The sequence below is a fragment of the Phoxinus phoxinus genome (genome assembly GCF_949152265.1).
Source record: "Phoxinus phoxinus genome assembly, chromosome: 6".
Taxonomy (NCBI): Eukaryota; Metazoa; Chordata; class Actinopteri; order Cypriniformes; family Leuciscidae; genus Phoxinus; species Phoxinus phoxinus.
The window spans coordinates 27304461-27322805 of NC_136881.1; the positions used below are offsets into that span (position 1 = coordinate 27304461).

At 37.4% G+C, this 18345-nt stretch overlaps 1 long non-coding RNA gene across 1 annotated transcript in view; it reads right to left on the reverse strand.

The window, feature by feature from the left end:
• Positions 1-18345, reverse strand: part of LOC307000399 — a 34632-nt gene that overhangs the window by 2015 nt on the left and 14272 nt on the right. The window contains exon 3 of the long non-coding RNA XR_013798030.1: positions 15365-15574. This is a non-coding gene — a long non-coding RNA (uncharacterized lncRNA). The remainder of the gene's footprint in view (positions 1-15364; positions 15575-18345) is intronic.

Genomic DNA, 18345 nt, shown 5'->3' on the forward strand with positions numbered 1-18345 from the left:
ATATTAACTTCAGTTCAAACGTCAAATAACATAAAACCTCATTGGTTGTCACAGATAATTTTTGTACTCAATTGATTTTCATAATATAGCCAAAACAGTATCTTCTTTTCTATTCCATATAGAATAAATACAGTCAAACAGGTTTGCAATGACATGTGAGTAAATGATGGCAGAATTTTCACTTTTCAACACTGATAATAAAAAAATATTTCTTAAGCACCAAATCAGCATATTAGAATGATTTCTGAAGGATCATGCGACACTGAAGACTGGAGTAATGATGCTGAAAATTCAGCTTTGCCATCACAGGAATAAATAAATATTTCACCATTATATATTAAAATAGAAAAGTTTAAATTGTAATAATATTTTTACTTTAAATGCACCCCTGGTGAGCATAATAGACTTCTTTCAAAAACGTCCTGACCCCAGACTTTTGAATGGTAGCGCACTGCAAATCTAAATGCATGGGAAAGAAACGAGAATGCAAATGGAGAGTGGAATATTCCAGTTTATCAGAATATGAGAATAGGATAAGGTTATAAGAATCTATACTGAGTTTGCAGAATCACAACATGGGGAACAGCCTCTTCCTGCAAGAAACAGTTTTTTTTTTTGCTGATTTATAGAGCTACACCTATCAAATGTGCAATGTTTTCAAGCGCTGAAATTCGATTCTGTGCCTCTGCTTAGAAATATTTGTTTCTTGAAGCATAGTATATCCTCCGAGTGTATTCAGCAATATAGAGTCTTATCCCTCAACACTACAGCAACATTAGTCTTTCAAGCTTTTAGTGCCACTTTGAAAAATAAAATCTTGTCGAGGGGAAAAGGAAAAAGTCAGAATCGCTCCTTTCAAACACTTTGCTTTTAACGTGACACCTTTCTGATTCTGGGGCCTTTCCCTCTCCATTATCGGGGTGACAATATTAAGCATGACTTATTTATATCCTGTTTTGCGAGGCCCTGGGTGATGAAAGGGATGGAAGTGACAGCGAGGTGAGTCGGACCCGTCCCAGTACCTGGAGTCAACACTCGGCACATTTTGTTACGCTTTGATCTAAGGGCCCCTTTGCTCGTCTTCTTCCTTTGCCTTCCCCTCCTGATAAGGATTTACAGTTTCATCTTTTTCTCTTTTCTCTTTCCCTCACTTTTCTCTCCCTTATCACTTTCGTATCGCAGGGGATGTAAACAAGTCATCTTCGCTTCAATGAGTGATACTGACATGCAGTAGTGTTTCCTCACTAAGTGCCTTTAAAGCCAGAAAATATGTAAATGAGTGGACTGGTTTGGGTGTGTGCACACCATTGCAGCCGCTGTATCGCATTTCACCTTGCGATTTCAAATAGAAAACACTGTAAAATGTGGTAGGATGGTAAAATCTACCATTTTACAGTTTTTTTTAGACGTTTTAACTATAAGCGATTCATAAATATTTCTGAGATTATTGTCAAACCTCTTGTTTTAAAAGCCTTTGGTGATTATTTTAAAACTACAGTGTTCACAAATGTAACATTATGCATTGTAAAGTTCAATTGTAAAAATAACAACTACAATAAAAAATGTTGCTTGTAAAGGTGAGAAACTGTAATGAAGTGTATTTATTATAAAACCACTTTATTGGTTAAGTGGCTGCTCAGTTAGAAACTTTGATGATGGTTAATTACTGAATCAAGACCAGTTGGATAAAGAGACTGGATTAGATTGCCCAATGTTAACTTGAAAAGGAATGGCAGTTACATTCATGCTGATCCATAAATTATAGGGTGCTCTTTTCAGCTCTGGCACATCTGAAACTACAAGATGTGGTTTGTGCTTTTCACTGAGTGAGTGCCATCTATAATGTCTCAAGTGTGGAAAGGAAGAGACATGCAGCCAGATAACCCAACCCCTGAAAGTGTACTGCATTTTTGACACAAACGTAATAAAAAGCAAAAACATAGCCCTCATTTTAATGGCCTGACTGAATAGAAATGTTATAGAAAAAGTTTTTTCCAGTGTTGAATGGAAAGAATCAAAAGGTCAAAGGGACACAGATAATTATTGGTGTGGATTAAAAAATATGATTTTGTCTTTTGTCAAATCATAAATCTGCAGTATGGACAGGGATGCACATAATGTTTTCAGTGTGGTTCTTAAGAGAGCACCTGGAGATGCAGCTCGGTACTCACACTTTACGCGGCACACTTATCCTACAAGCTATCGTCATCACTTTCCTCCTGACTGCTCTCCTCACTATCTTCTTTTCTCTCGAACATGGTAGATGATGATGTTTTATTTTATTTTATTAACATTAATGACACCGACAACAGCAGGACTATTAGGCAGCAGTCACTTTAAGACCGACTGCACGGACCGAATATATTGACACACATCCGGTTTCATTCTCAATTGTTCACTTTTGACATAATCGAGCGAATACTATATACAAAATATTTTGACATAATTTTGTGTGTATGTGTCCGTTAGGGTGACCACCCGTCCCGCTTTGCATTGTACCGCACAGCATTTTCACCCCTTGTCCCGCACGTCGCATATTGAGAAAATGTCCCGCATTTTCATCAGTCTGTTGGTTTTTAATTATCATATTAAGAAAACGTTCATGCATTCTTCTGCCTTTTTAAGAAAGCATTGTAAGCAATTTATTCTTTTTGCGGCATAGCTTTCCACCTATATTTAACAGCGCTTCGTCAGAAGTACAAATACAACAGCCGTTTTTTAAATCCTATCCAATGGTTGAGAAGAAAGGAGTAAACGCGGTCACTAGTAGGTTGTGTAGGCTGTCAATCAAAATGTGGACCGCTGATTTGTTCCATGTGTTCCCTGTCAGAAAACAAATGGATAATTAGGTTAATTTTAATTAGGGGCCAAGCACTGAAGGTGCGGGCACCTATTGTATCTGTTCCCGTACCAAAAATAATTCTTCTTCTTCTTCCGCTCTGGGAGTCTATGGCAGCCCATAGAACCGATCGCGGGAAAGTTGTAATGGTTTGACATTCGGATAGAGGACAGTCCCAACATTAAATACACCAATTTTGGTGTGTCTAAGTCATTCCCTCTAGCGCCACCAACTGTCCAAAGTTTCACTCATGTTTATTCTAATAACTTTTGAACCACAAGGGCTAGAAACAAAATTATTTTTTCCTCTGATTCCTGACCTCGTGACGATTCGATTGCACCCAATGACGTCATTTTGCGCCATGAAAAGTTTTCCGCCATTTTGAATTTTCCGAAAAAGCTACTTTTTCGAACTCCTCCTAGGCCGTTGCTCCAATTTCCATGAAAATTTAATCAGATCATCTACAGACCATGCCGACAAAAAGTTATGGAATTCAAGTTGATTCGCTTAGCAATTTTCGAAAAAACCCACAAACAAATTTTACGTAGCGCTTGCGAAAACAGACGTAAGGCTGTATCTCCGCAACGCTTAATCGTATTCAAACCAAACTTCCTACATGTCATCACAAGCGTGACCTGAGGCTACATGCTCCGTTTCGGCGCAGCGCCACCTACTGGTCCGGAGATATGAAAAAAGGCTATTTTTGCTGAACGGCTTCTGAACGGTTTGTCCAAAAATCATAAAAGTGGTCTCGATAGATTCAGGGCGTCATTTTGAGTTGACTGATATCCAATTTGTCCATATCGGCCATTTTGGCTGTCGGCCATTTTGAATTATGTGCTAAAATGCTGTATTTTATGAATGCATGAACGTATCGTTACGAAACTCAGTATGGGTCATCAGTACAACGCCCTAAAGGTACTCAAAAGATTATGAGACAGCGCCACCTTTTGGTCAAAAGTTATAATGAAATTTCCAAAAATGCTAATAACTTTTGAATAAATTTGCCTATAGTAATGACACTGATCTCAATAGATTCCTTGGGTTATGCTGAAAACATAGATACCAATTTTGGTGTAGTCAGTCAAACTTCCTGTCCGCCATCTTTATTTTCTTTTAAAACCTACTTTTTCGAACTCCTCCTAGACCGAACGTCCGATTTTCACCAAAATCGGATCGTGTCATCTCCAGACGGTGCCGAGTAAAAGTTATGGATTTCGTGTCGATAGACGAAACCGTTTTTGTATACCGCAGTGGCAAAATTGAGGCATGATGCCAAAATGACTATTCAGGCTTTATATATGCAATGCCTCGACATATTGACACCAAACTTTGTATGTGTCATTGTCACTTCACTCTGACCACATCACATCAGTTTCGTAACTGCGCCACCTATTGGTCGAAGGTGATAATCATATTTTTAGTTATTGTATGTGATTTTTCAACCATTTTGCCAAAATTCATCTTTAAATGTCTTCAATTGATCCTTGCTACAGTTGGTCTCACACTCCCAGCCACTTTGGCATGTCTTGTCGTCTTGCTTGCGCTTGGCCCCGTAATGGCTGCTTGCAGCTATATTTATTATTATTAGGGGCCAAGCACTGAAGGTGCGGGCACCTATTGTATCTGTTCCCGTTCTTATTCTTCTTTTTCTTTTTCTTTTTCTTTTTCTTCTTCCGACTGGGCGTCTATGGCAGCCTATAGAACCGTTTGCGGGAAACTTATGAAAATTGGCACAGTGATAGAGGATAATCTGAACTATCACCATAGCAAATTTGGAGTCTCCAACTCATTCCCTCTAGCGCCACCAGCTGTCCAAAGTTTCACTCATGTTTATGCTAATAACTTTTGAACCACAAGGGCTAGAAACAAAATTCTTTTTTCCTCTGATTCCTGAGCTCACGACGATTCGACTGCACCATATGACGTCATTTTCCGTCATAATAGTTTTCCCGCCATTTTGAATTTTCCGAAAAACCTACTTTTTCGAACTCCTCCTAGGCCGTTGCTCCGAATTTCACGAAAAATTAACCAGATCATCTCCAGACCTTGACGACAAAAAGTTATGGAATTCAAGTTGATTCGAATTACCGTTCTCGAATACCGCGCAAATAAATTTTACGTAGCGCTTGCGAAAACAGACGTAAGGCCGTATCTCCACAACGCTTTATCGGATTCAGACCAAATTTGGTACATGTCATCACAAGCATGACCTGAGGCGACATGCTGCGTTTCGGCGCTGCGCCACCTACTGGTCCGGAGATATGAAGAATTTATGTTTTTGCTTATAACTTCTGAACGGTTTGTCCAAAAATCACAAAAGTGGCCTCGTTAGATTCAGGGCGTCATACTGAGTTGACTGATATCCAATTTTCCCATATCGGCCATTTTGGCTGTCGGCCATTTTGAATTATGTGCTAAAATGCTGTATTTTATGAACGCATGAACGTATCGTTACGAAACTCAGTATGGGTCATCAGTACAACGCCCTAAAGGTACTCAAAAATTTATGAGACAGCGCCACCTTTTGGTCAAAAGTTATAATGAAATTTCCAAAAATGCTAATAACTTTTGAATAAATTTGCCTATAGTAATGACACTGATCTCAATAGATTGCTTGGGTTATGCTGAAAACATAGATACCAATTTTGCCATAGTCAGTCAAACTTCCTGTCCGCCATCTTTATTTTCTTTTATAACCTACTTTTTCGAACTCCTCCTAGACCGAACGTCCGATTTTCACCAAAATTGGATCGTGTCATCTCCAGACCGTGCCGAGTAATAGTTATGGATTTCGTGTCGATAAACAAAACCGTTTTCGTATACCGCAGTGGCAAAGTTGAGGCATGATGCCAAAATGACTATTCAGGCTTTATATCTGCAATGCCTTGACATATTGACACCAAACTTTGTATGTGTCATTGTCACTTCACTCTGACCACATCACATCAGTTTCGTAACTGCGCCACCTATTGGTCGAAAGTGATAATCATATTTTTAGTTATTGTATGTGATTTTTCAACCATTTTGCCAAAATTCATCTTCAAATGTCTTTAATTGCTCCTTGCTGCAGTGGGTCTCACACTCCCAGCCACTTTGGCACGTCTTGTCGTCTTGCTTGCGCTTGGCCCCGGTGATTGCTGCTTGCAGCTATATTTTTTAATTGTTGTTGTCTAAAAATATGAACGTTTTTGGTTTAATATATTCTTAACATATAAGACTGTCAATGTAATTTCATGTTGTTTTATATTTTATTTATTCATTGTTTATTTTGTTGAATTTTAGTTGGATTTGGTCAGACCTGTTTCAAAAATAGTTATCTGCATGATGCCTTTGGGCTCAGTGATGTTGAATTTAAATGACATGTAAAATAAAGACATGTATGCTACATTGTGATGTGGTGTTTTCTGGAAGGGACCAAAGAACAAATAATTTTTATCAGCTAAAAGGCAGAATACATTTGTTATTTATTAAGTTAGATAGACATTATATAACAGTTTCAGGTTATGTTTTAGCGTTGGTAACATGTCCCACATTGTCCCACACAAACTTATAATCGTCCCACATTTGATTCGTTTGATGGTGGTCACCCTGGTGTCCGTTCAAGCTCAAGTAAACGAGAAAGAGGAATCAATCGTTGTCTGAAAATCACCTGACATCTCTCGTGTGTGTTGCATGCTGGGAAGTGAGAGTGTGGCGTGGGGTGTGAGAGCGGTGCGCTTGAATTCGTTTCAATTTTCCCGTTTTTCTTTCTTTATGGTGGGTGTTTTTTTCTTTTTCATTATCACTTTTTATATCTTTAACAGAAACGTTAAAGTCCGTTTGTTGATTTAGAGAACTATGGCGTCTCCCTCGGGTGAGGGAACGCCTGTTTCTCAATCAAGAATGGATGTAGAGTTGCTTCGGATCAAGTGTTTACGGTAGAAGATGTTCTACTAGCAATGGGAGAAATTGTAGGACATGGGAAAATAGTCTCGGCCTCTAGAATGAACAAGGCCGTCGTGGTTTTCCTGAAAGAGGAAAATCTAGTGAACAGGCTCGTTGAAAACGGAATTGTTGTGTCCGATACTTTCGTGCAGGTAACGCCGTTGCGCGCACCTGCTACTAAAGTGACGATCTCAAACGTGCCTCCTTTCATTTCTAACGAAGAAATTAGCAAAGAACTTAGTCGATTTGGTAAGTTTACTAGTTCCATCAAAGTAGTTCCACTTGGATGCAAAAATGCTGCATTGAAACATGTGTTGTCTTTTCGAAGACATGTTTTCATGTTTTTAAATGGGCCCTCTAAGACTTTGGAAATCTCTTTTTGCATTCAACATGGAGATAGCTCGTACATTATATTCGCAACAACAGATAGTATGCGTTGTTTTGATTGCGGTGATTTGGGGCATAAGAGATTTACTTGCCCGCATAAACAACAGACGGAGAATGAAGTGAAGGACGGAAATAGTGAAGAGCACGTAGATCGAACTGACAATACCGAAAATCATGATAGGGAAAAAAGACTTAAAAATGTAAAAGAAACAACGATTCCAGCTAAAAAACAAAAGAGGCAGGAAACTCAAGATGAGGATATAGAGGCACCTGTTTCTACCAGTGGAATACCTCAACCTAGCGAAATAACCCAGGTTAAATCCTCAACTGAGCAAAGCGCTTCAGAACAGAGTTCAAAATCAGAGGTGAGTGCTTTTAATTTATCTAAACAAGATGGTGAAAACAAAGGAGGCACAAATGTTCCGAAAGATGTAGTTGATTCTGTAAAAGAATCATTCTGTTGAGGATGAACGTGGTAGTGGTTTGCAGTCTGCTTTGATAGTAGACGAGGATAGCGATGAGGCTCAGATGGAGGAAGGCGATAGCGGCTCGGAGGTGTCTGAGTTTGATTACAGTCAGTCGGCGAATGACGTTTATTCTGTGGAACGAATTTCTGGATCAAACCAAAGGGAAAAAAGTTGATGTTTTAAAATACTTCGCTGATGGTAACAAATTTGTTAAATCGGTAATGATTGCCCAGAAGACTGTTGGTTACGATGTGATTTCGAAACAAAAGAGATTTAGGCTGAAAAAATTTATGACGGCTGCACGTAAAGCTCAAAAGGATCAGGCAAAAATGTAAAAACGAAAAAAAATAAAAAGCACATGGGTATGGGATTTATATTTACTTTGTTGTTTTTCTGCTTTTTCTTTTTCTGTTTCCCTTTTCTCTCCCCTATAATGCAGATTCTAAGAGTGGGATCTTTAAATGTTAATGGGTTGAGGGATGGAGGAAAAAGAGCTTTACTATCTGAATTTCTGGCTTAAAGACAATAATGTAATATTTTTACAAGAAACGCATAGTGACTCCAATAATGAATCTGAGTTGAATTTGTGGTGGGAAGGGAAAAAATTTTAAGCCACGGCACAAATATCAGTGCTGGAGTAGCTATCCTATTCTCTACTAATCTTGATGTTAATATTTGATCAAAAATAGAATTGGAGAAAGGACGTCTTTTGATTGTGAAAGCTGAAATTCTTAGTCAAGTATTTGTTTTCATAAATATTTATGCTCCAAATAGAGGCACAGAAAGAACTTTGTTATTCAGAAAGTTGGGAGATATTTTAAAAAGTTTTACCCTGGATGAATTTATAGTTGTCGGTGGTGATTGGAACTGTACTCTTAATTTTCTTTTAGACAGAAATAATGAGGAACCAGATTCTGTATCAGCTTCTTTCTTAAAAAGTATTATTGTTCAACATGATTTTATAGATGTGTGGAGAGAAAAGAATAATGTGGTAAAACAATATACATGGACAAGAGTTTCACAAGGGAGGATTAGTGCAGCTAGACTTGACCGGCTCTATGTCAAGCGTGCAGAAAATAATAGATTAATGGAGTGTAACATTTTTCCATGTTGTGTATCAGACCATCATTTTATTACAGTGAATATTGCCTTGACAAATCAAAAATGTAAAAGTCCTTACTGGAAGTTTAATGTAGCGTTGTTAAAAGAAAAAGATTTCTGTGAAAAATTTGAAGTGTTTTGGAGTGAGTGGGTTTCCCAAAAGGATGATTTTGAAAGTTTGATACAGTGGTGGGAAATAGGAAAGACCCAAATAAAAGTTTTCTGTCAGCAATTTACTTTCTTGTCTACTCGAAAAATTAAACAACAAATATCTGAAATAGAGCAAGAGATCTTCCAGATTACATCTGAAATGATTCAACATTCAGATTCATCATTAGATGGAAAGTTATCTGGAAAGAAGCATGATCTTGAAACTTTATTGCAAGTTCGGGCTAAAGGTGCCCTAATAAGGTCGCGGTTTATGTCTATACATGACATGGATGCCCCCACTGCGTATTTTTTTAATTTAGAAAAGGTCTTTAAGAAACAAAATGAAATGCACTGTTTAACAACACCAGATGGACTAAAGACTTTTGATTCAAGAAAAATGCGAAAGATTGCAGTGGATTTCTATTCAGAACTGTATAAAAAGGAGGACACTGATACTGGATGCAGTTCACAATTATTACAGCAGCTTCCTACCATCACTAAAGAGCAGAGTCGGACTCTGGACAGTGCGGTTTATTTTAAGGAGTTAACTGATGCAGTAATCCAGATGAACGCTGGTCGAGCACCTGGAATTGATGGACTGCCAGTGGACTTTTATAAAGCCTTTTGGAAGATCATCGGAAGAGACTTTTATGAGGTGGTTCAAGAATGTTTTAAAGATAAACTACTTCCCAAAAGTTGTCAGCGGGCAGTGTTGGCACTGATACCTAAGAAAGGAGACTTGAGTTTCCTAAAAAATTCGAGGCCTGTATCAATTTTAACATCTGATTATAAGCTAATAGCTAAGTTATTGGCCAATAGAATGAAATCTGTTTTGGGTGATATAATACATCAAGACCAGTCCTATTGTATTCCAGAAAGAACAATACATGACAATATTTTTCTGATCAGAGATATTGTGGACTACTCTAAACTTTATGAAGTGGATGTAGGTTTTTTGCTCCTGGATCAGGAAAAAGCGTTTGACAGAGTTGACCATGACTTTCTGTTTGATACAATGCATGCGTTTGGGTTTGGAAATGTTTTTATTTCATGGATCAAACTCTTGTATATGAATGTATCTTCTATTTTAAAGATTGGTGGTGGTTTAAGTCAACCAGTAAGAATACAGAAGGGTATTAGGCAGGGGTGTCCACTGTCAGGTCAGCTTTATGCTTTAGCAGTGGAACCACTTTTATGTCTATTAAGAAAATAACTCTCTGGTTTAAGGCTTGGTGATGATCTTCATTCTGTTAAACTGACTGCGTATGCGGATGACATTACTGTAATTGTGAAAGAACAAAAGGATATTGACATTATTAATTACAGTATTGGATTGTATGAGAGAGCATCTCTCTCTCTCTCTCTCTCTCTCTCTCTCTCTCTCTCTCTCTCTCTCTCTACGTGTGGATTTGTGCACAGATAACAGCGAACGAGTCCCGATTTTCACCTCTTAAATCTTGAATTGGCAAGAAAAAACACGTCCAAATGATAAACTTTCACTCTATGATGGTTAAACTCCGCGAATCACATGCGTGCGAAACCGGGGGGCCTGGTCCGTACGGATCACCCCTAATAATTAATGAACACACTTATCATTATGGTTGCTATCTTACATTTAGTAAGTAAATGTGTCACTATTCCCAAAAATAGCAAATATGTTGGTATTCAAAAGCGCTTTCCTCCATGTTTTTTACATTTACATTACATTTACATTTAGTCATTTAGCAGATGCTTTTATCCAAAGCGACTTACAACTGAGGACTACAGCAAGCGAGTCATCGTGAAGAGGCAAAAATAACGCAAGAGGTGCTCAAAATACAAAGTTCAGGCATTGCTCAGAGTAGCATAAGCCAAACAAGGGAGGATTAAAGGAAACGTTTTTTTTTTTTTTGCTGCGCATCGTTTATTTTTACCATGCATGGGCACCAGCTATGTGCACCCCTGATTATAGTAACATCTTTTTTAAATAGTTTTAAGATGCCAGAGCCATTATGTCTGTATATATTGGAATTGGTAGCACAAGAGCTTCACCACCAGCTGGACCAGTATGAAACCAGAACTAACCAGCATGAACCAGCCTGGATCAGCATGAATAAATCATGATGATCTGAGCTTGTCTTCTCAGCAGGGTAAGCAGTGTGAAGTTTTTTTTTTTTCTTCAGCTTCCGTCAAAAACATCTTCATCATTGCTTTACTTTAAGGCCTAACTGCCACAATGCCAGTTATAATATATCCTTGCCAAACACTACACGCTTATATTCCCTACTTCGTTATTCTAATACAGAATAGATATTATTCTCTGTACTTGTTTTCCTGCTGGTGCATGTGGATTTGGTCTCTTGCTGTGCTGCAATTAAACAGGAATGAGCAGGCTGTTGGTTGGAAGGAAAAAAAGAATCCACCAACAAAAAAAACTTGACGCATAATGTAGTTTGTGTGTCACATCTAATTTACTGCACTCATTGCAACTTAAACAGACTCGATAAATTATTTGAGAGGGAGGGGTAGGAAGAAAAAAGCTTGAGAAGATGACATTGTTATTCATCTGTGTCTTTGTCACAGAGTCAAGAATCAAAAGACGTGCAAAGAAAACTTCTCTCCCCAGGGCTCAAGCAACCATAGTTCAAACAAGTAAACAACTGTTTTTCTCAGATGCTCACATTAGTGTTGCTGCAGGCAAAAGTTGCCTTGCTTTGGCAGCTGGTGCTGTGGCACGTTTAGCCGGGAGGGGGGACCGTGAGATTTTTGCTGGTGTGGCGCAATGTTTCCGCCCCATGGACATCACTGTGCAATTATTTGTGAAATTTCTACTAGTCATTTCTACTAGTATACTGTAATCATAAAGATGTAGACAAAGTCATGATGCAAAATGCATGTTGTCGCTTTTTCTCCACTCAGCTCTGTGTCTTTTCACATGTATTTTTCTATATTTTGTTGCTTTGCAAATGGACTCTTGCGATGGGACGTTTGTACACCCCGCAGTGCCGAACAGGCTTTCCCAGCATTGCAGGACTTGTTTTGATATGAAAAGGATGGTGGTTAACTCTGAAATAACAGCTCACTGTACTGTGCACCTTTTCCCATGTGGCATTATTTTCTAATAAGTTTTTGTTTAACACAGAAAACAATCAAACTCACACTCTCTCAAATTGTGAAAAGACCAGGGAGAGAACAAGAAAAACCGCTCTGGGTAACAATCTCTTTGTCGAAATTGCAAGTCTTTATTCTCTACCTGGTTGGGAAAGAGAAACTCCCACAAGAAAACACTTCAAAGACAGCACACTCTGAGAGAGACTACATTATTATAAATACTTGTATTGTTTTAGTAATAATGCTTTTCATTCAAGTGATGAACTCTTGACCTATAGGAAACCTGACTATTTGTACTTTATTATTTGTTGTTGTTGTTATTGATTCCTTTTGTTTATTTATTTTTATCAAGTGTGCCATTTTTTATTTTTCAGCACTTTGCTCTCAAATTTGATTGGTCAAGCACTGTTCTTTCAAGAATATATTGTTTATAGAACTGTAGCCCATGTCTTGTTAAAGGTTAAAGGGGTTAGTTCACTCAAAAATTATCCTAAATTGTACTCACCCTCAAGCCATCCTAGGTGTATATGACTTTCTTCTTTCAGCCAAACACAATAAAAGTTGAATTAAATAATATCCTGGCGGAAGCCAGTGATAAATTACTTTGCATCATAATTGTAATTCAAGCTGAAAACAAAGTGTTACTGCTAAAAGCCCATGTAATTCTTGCATATTTTGATTTAGACAAATGCTACAGTTGCATATTTTTTCTTCAAATGTAGATTCTTAGCAAGACGTGCAGAAAACATACCCATTCCCATTGTCACTTTCAAATGCAAATGGGGCCTCATTAAAAAGTGCAAGTGATATTCATTAACACTCGGACCGCCAGATTTTATTGATTTATCTGCTCGCAAACCCTAATGCACCCTATGGGCAAGCGAGGTACAAAGGTTTATCTAAATGCTTATTTAAATTATGTGGCTCACGGGGAGAGGAGAACACTAGCTTTAGGCCCTGGCATCTGGAGAGGTAACATTTACATAAGCCTTTCTGCATGAGGTGCTTCATTATTTCAGTCATAATATCCACGCTTTGAACTACGCCAGAAAACAACTAGTTGAGGATGTTTAAGGGAACGACAGAGTCATGCCTGAATCACGTATGCCTTTTGTTTCAATGGTTTGGATTTGTTTGAAGTTGCCCTGTTACATAGTTGCTATGTCAGAATATGTCCTGGTCAGGTTTTTTTTTTTTTTTAAAGCTCTTATCACAACACATATTGTTCCAATGTAGCGTTACACAGAATAATGTAGTCATAAACCCCCTACTGAGGCCACGTTGTTTAAGTAGTTGTTTGAGGAAGAAACATTGGGAGGAACCAACACTTGACTCCCTTTTTGTTATATTGATGTGATTATATCGTTTTATATAATTGATTTCTGTCTTGTCCACATTTTGTCTTGCAAGAAAATTTATATTCCAGGCAGAAAAACCTGTAATATAATCTCAAGTCATAATTTTAAGCAATAAAGTAACCAATTAGATCTGACCTTGCTCACAGCTGAACTGTAAATTCATGTCTTTCTGCTCAATCATGAGGATTTAGATCATGAAAAGCTCCTATCAGAGAGATTCCTCCTGATCTTTGCCTCTTTCCTGCTCCTTTTCTCTCCGTTACCATACCCTCCAGTAGAAACAAGGTGCCCCTGTGATTAAGGGCCAGCGTGGTGCCACCCTTGTCATTAGAATAAAAGAAAGTGAGCGTGAGCTCCACAGGGGCTAATGAACACCATGCATCACGCTAGGCTTAAGGACATATCTGTGGCATCATTAACTAACAGTGCAGAAAGGCCAGGGCGAAGGTTGGCAGCCTGAAGACAGGTCCCTAATCATCAGCCAGAAACCAGTGCGTTTGAACGCGACTCTTCAGCTTTAGTTTTATACTATTTGAGGTACTTAAATTCCTTTAGTAGATGCTGTTCTTCTTGTTATTGGGTGGGTCATCAATATATTAATTACTATTGATGTATACAATACTCTTGCTATCATTTGCTTGACCTCATGATGTTACAAACCTGTATGACTTTATTTCGTCTGTGGAACACAAGACAATATATTTTGAATGTTTTTTTTGTCCATACAATGAAACTCATAGGGGTCCAAAAAGGTTTATTTTTATTATACCTTATTTTATGTTCTACAGACATACATTTAGGATGATGTGTGAGAATGAGTAAGTTATAATATAATTTTCATTTTCAGGTGAGCTATCCCTTTTAAGTGATTTTACATGCAGGTTCAAAGCTAGATTTCAGTCGAACTAAAGCAATATTATATTTTTACATTAACTAATAATTAACTGTCACATGATCTTTCGGAAATCATTCTAAGTAAAGTTGGTGCTCAAGAGACAATTTCTTATTATTATCAATGTTGAAAACAATTGTGCTGCTTTATATTTTGTATAATTTTTAAATAGATATTTTTTTCAGGATTCTTTGATAAGAGTTCAACATTTATTTGAAATATATATTTTTGTGTAACAATGTAGTTGCAACAATGTAGTTGCAAAAAAGTCTTCACAGTCTAAAAAGTATTTTGATCAATTCATTACATTGTTGCTGAACAAAAGTATTAATTCAGATTAATTTAGAAATCAACTTATTCATTTTTTGAACAGTAGTGGGTGATATATACAGTATATATATATATTTACTCTTTATAATTGTAAACATGTTAATCAGATTACTAATAGCCTCAATTATAACTGGTCATGTAAACATACTCAATGTAATTTAATCTGATTAAAGATAATAAAAAAAACCTCACAATCCTTCACCAAAATCTCTGGAGAGTGATTTTGTGCCTCTTTGTGTTGGAACAGTGCATATAAAAATAGCTTACCAAAATAGATATATTGCTTAATTATGTATCCAAGTACCAGAGAGATGAGTCTGCCACAAAAAAAAAAAAAAAACACCTAAGTGAGAGTATTCCCAATCTGGGAATAATTGTGTTTGCTTTTGATACAATTTATATTTTGAGCTGGGAAATTCTGCCCAATGCTAACATTTTCCTTTGTACAGACACAACATAAACACATCCTTCTGTCTGCATCACCATGTAACCTCATAGCTACCCCTTTGAGTAGGTGTTTTTAGCCAATGACCTTTCCAGGGCCTCTCTGACAAACTAGTAAGAAAGAATGGATGGAAACAATGTCACGTTGGCCTCTCTTTCTCTCTTCCCAGCTCTGCCTGCCCCAGGAGGGTCCTGAGAGGCCCCTGGCACGAGAGCACCGTCTCAGCTCTCATTAGTGCATCATGATGAAACGAGTTGTAACGCATGTCATCAGCACAGGCTACGCTAAGTTAATCCGACGGCCTGCCTTGTGAATCATGCATGACCCCCGTCTGCCTCGGTGCTAGTTGCAGGCCCAAAAGACCACGGAGGCGCTCACCTCATAGGAAGCATCAAAGATTTACAGGCCTACGTCTCTTCCTGCGAACTCCCCACCTTTCCATCGACTGACCTCTGCTCTCCTCTGGTGTGAGATCTTTGCCACCCTCACTGGACCACCATCATCTCCTTTCGATTACACATATCTGTGCTCTGCTTTACTCTTTTTACTGTGATCTCTTTTGCCAGGACTGAAGGGAAAAAATATGGCCTGAGAAAGAGAAGAAATGAATGAGAGCATGAAAGAGTGTGAACAAGGGAGCTCATGAGATTACAGGGGTGTTACAGCATGGTGTCATTAACATTTTAGACCCCAGAATCTCTTGCCCGTTGGCTCTATCAGTGGAAGCAGAACACATGCTTCAGTCATATGCGTCAGTATTTCCCACGACACTGAAACAGACAGGCGACAAGCATCAAGCCCTTCAGTCACAGGTACTGCTGAGAAGAAACCCCGCTCTGCATGTTACACAAAAGCCAAAATTTTGATTTGTTTGTGTTGAAAATATGGGGGTAGTTCTATTTTTTTATACAATTCAAAAATGTGCAATAGCATTCAAAAGCTTGTGGTTGGTATAATAATTATTTTGAAAGAAGTATTTTATGCTAACCAAGCTCATTTGTTCATTTTAATAAAAAAAGAGAATTTTTTTTACATATTTTTAAGCTCTGTTTAAATATAGTATAAACGTTTAATTTACAAATGATGTGTTGGCAAAGCTGAATTTTCAGCAGTCATCACTTCAGTCTTCAGAAATCATTATAATATGCTGATTTGGAGATCAAGACACAATTGTTATTATTATCAATATTGAAAACAGTTCTGCTGCTTTATATTTTTGTGAAAACCCTGTTACTTCTTTTCATGATTCTTTGATGTGAAATGAACAGCTTTTATTTTAAATAAAAATATATTTTGTAACATTAGAAATGTATTTATTGTCACTTTTGAAACATGTATGCTTAATTATTTGTTTAATATTATTATAGTTATATTTATAAAATTTAAACATCTTATCATCATGACATCATATGACAAAAACAATCATTTTTAACAGGAAATAAAATAAATGTTCGGTTTCAAGAAATTATAATGCCTCTTCCTTAATTAAAAAAGGAAACAGCTATGTAGTTTAACCATTAAGATGAATAAAATGCAAATGTATTACTGAAGAATCACACTAGTTATCTGCTCAGCTATAAAGTGCTGTGGTAAGTTCATTAAGATGGTCCTCAGTCATAACATTTAAATATCTTCAGGCGAAACATTTCTCTGTGCGTCTTCTTTTTTACACCTTGACTTAAATCCTAATTCTAAGATTAAAGCCAGTTTAAGGAACCCTAATGTTATATTAAAACAGATTTAATCACCGCAACTGCTTTCGAAATCACTTACCATATATTAGCATGCAGAAAAGAATGTCTGAAATATGCTAAAAAGGACAAAAATATATATTTTTGTGGTCTGCTGAGTAGATGTGTACATATATTACTACAGGTTAATGAAACTGCGGATCTCTTAATTTTTCATATGGTTAGTGCATGTGTAAATATTTAATGAAGACTTTATGCTCCAGATATTTTAATAAAAAGGTTGATAAATCTGGATTATAATCAGATGGTTTTCTAGGGGTGAATGAAGGAATCTAAATCTTCTGAAAGGCAGAATAACCTTCTATTTTTTTTACAGAAACGTACTGTACACAGATATGAAAACTTCACAGACTATGTCGAAGAATGTTTTATCCTTTGTTATTATGGCTGCTTCTCTTTCTTCTTCTTTTTTACCCTAATTGACTAATTTATAGTTGGCAATTCTGACTTCCCTTGATGACTGGAGCATCTAAATGTTAAAGACAGTGTAGTTACTTTTTGGAAACAACGAATCTGCGTGAACTGTGTGACAATGACAGTGTTGCTCTAATTATCTTCCCCCTGACTGACCTGCCAGAGTAATCTTAAAAACAACAGTCCAGTTTCAGTCTGGCCACTTTTAATTAACACAAAACGATGCATCACATGGTTTAATTAATATTTCAGCACCCACTTCGCTCCCGTTTGCCACTTAGATAAGGCTAATTTGGAAATGACATACCCATAGACCATGAGCCCATGAAAAATGCACCAACCACTTAAAACCAATGCACGACCACGAGGAAGACTCTTTACCCCCTCCCTTGATTCCATCACGAGTTTTGACTTTTACTTATAGTGAAACTGGATCATATTTTCAGAATGAATGCCCCAAACTAATTTAACCGCTTTCTACTTCGGCTCTGAAGACATGACGGAATGGTTGGATGGTGAAACATTATCCTCTTTTGAATATCACGCCTCACAAGTGTTCTTCAAACGTAATGCGTGATGAATAATTTACAGGTCACCCCCCTGCCTCCGATATGTATCGTCAGGCCGTCTGTCGTCTTCTGAAGTTTTGGGGACACTTTAAAACAGGTCTTATAGATTTCACTCAACCCTGATACTCTTTGTTTATGTTGCAAGTGAAGAGATGGACCTGACAAAGCTGAAATGCTACCATTGATGTTGTTTTTAAGTTGAAATTGAAACAGCGCCCTACTTCAACTTGCCTGGCTACAGATTTCACACTGTTATTGAGATATGCAGGACAAGGCTAGAGTGGAAACCTATCTGAATGCTGAGACACCAGCTACTGCAAGCAGCATTCACCTCAGTTGAAGTCGGCTGTTCCTTAGCTACCAATTCAAAAAGCTCAGACGAGCAACGCAGAGGTCAAGCAATTGATTGTAAATGGAAGGGACCCGTAACTGAATTTTGACACTGAACAAAACATTAGGAAGGAGAAGCTGTCAATGTCAGGTTCAATTATTTATTTGGACATAAATGAATGCTATGAAGTATGGCCTGAGTTACTATAGCTTTAAAATGGCTTCATGTGAGAAAAAAATACTACCGATTTTTTAAAATGTAATAATAATAATTAAATACATAAATAAAAATGTA